The 1425-nt window shown below is 46.0% G+C and overlaps 1 pseudogene; it reads right to left on the minus strand.

The window, feature by feature from the left end:
• Positions 1–321: 321 nt before the first annotated feature.
• LOC126107152 (5S ribosomal RNA) lies at positions 322–439 on the minus strand (annotated as a pseudogene).
• Between the last annotated feature and the right edge of the window lie 986 nt (positions 440–1425).

The following is a 1425-nucleotide window of genomic DNA, read 5'->3' on the forward strand; positions in this document are numbered from 1 at the left end:
TGTATTGCTCATAAAGTTTGCAAACATTATCGAAATATGCCACTGAAGACAACATTAAAATTTTGTTGTTGTACGACACATGGTTTAGGAGATAGGGTATGATTAATACTGCACAAAAAAGCACTCCGTCGTCAGGCCACAAGTGGCCCATCGGGACCATCCGACCGCCGTGTCATCCTCAATGAGGATGCGGGTAGGAGGGGCGTGTGGTCAGCACACCGCTCTCCCGATCGTAACGATGGTTTTCTTTGACTGGAGCCGCTACTATTGGATCGAGCAGCTCCTCAATTGGCATCACGAGGCTGAGTGCACCTCGAAAAATGGCAACAGCGCATGGCGGCCCGGATGGTCACCCATCCAAGTGCCGGCCACGCCCGACAGCGCTTAACTTCGGTGATCTCACGGGAACCGGTGTTTCCACTGCGGCAAGGCCGTTGCCGATGATTAATATTGAGTAGCGTGAAAATTCAGCTTTTCGTAAAAAGTTAAATTTTTCTCAATTTCAGTAGCACAAAATTTTCACTGAGTTAAAAAAAAGAGTCAGAAGGTAGTCCTCGTATCACTCTACCATGTACAGTTGCCAAATTGTAAAATACACGACTTCCATTTTATACAGCGGCAGCTTGCAACATTGGACGGCCGCTCAGCGAACTGTCAAGTACAAAGTAGTGTCAATCGCACTATACCATTCCGCATTCTAACTATGTTAATTCCCGCTGAGCGGCCATAATCGCGTCTGACACGTTTTCACACGAATCACCTGAGTACAAATGACAACTCCGCCAGGGCACTGGCCTTTTACACCTTGTGTGCGCGATACTACCGTCATCTGTATATGTCCGTATCGCTATCCCACGACTTTAGTCGCCTCATTCTATGATGAGGATGTACGCAGTTAAAGCTAATGTTAGGTCATTGAGTCAAAGTTCCTGTTGCCGCAGAATTTCGCTTAGCATGTACAAATTTTAATGTATTTCTGATTAATAACGGATCAAAAGTTAATTTTATCAGTATGTTCAATGTATGTCACACCATGGATGGCAGAGATCCCGCTTCTGGGGCGCGGGGAGGCGTGCTTGTCACTGATCGAATCTGCCTGGCCGATTGATGACGAGGACTGCTAAGTCGGGAAGTCTGGATGTTGTTTTTAGGCGGTTTCCCACATCCAACAAAGTAAATACCGGGTTGCTTCCAACGTCCCGTCTCAGGAACACACTACGAAGAAACGCAGTCAAATATGAAGATGAGATATAGGCTACGCTATAACCAAACAAATTGCGCACTAATATTCCTCGAGGGTGGGGAAAATAGTGGCGTTTCTAGAGACACGCTCTATCATAACTACAGTTCGGTAGGTTTTGGTACGGCACATAAATAACGTAGTAAATGGTAGGATCCGGTAGTATTGGTAGCATTGATACGGAA

This window comes from Schistocerca cancellata, chromosome 10 (genome assembly GCF_023864275.1).
Source record: "Schistocerca cancellata isolate TAMUIC-IGC-003103 chromosome 10, iqSchCanc2.1, whole genome shotgun sequence".
Lineage (NCBI taxonomy): Eukaryota > Metazoa > Arthropoda > Insecta > Orthoptera > Acrididae > Schistocerca > Schistocerca cancellata.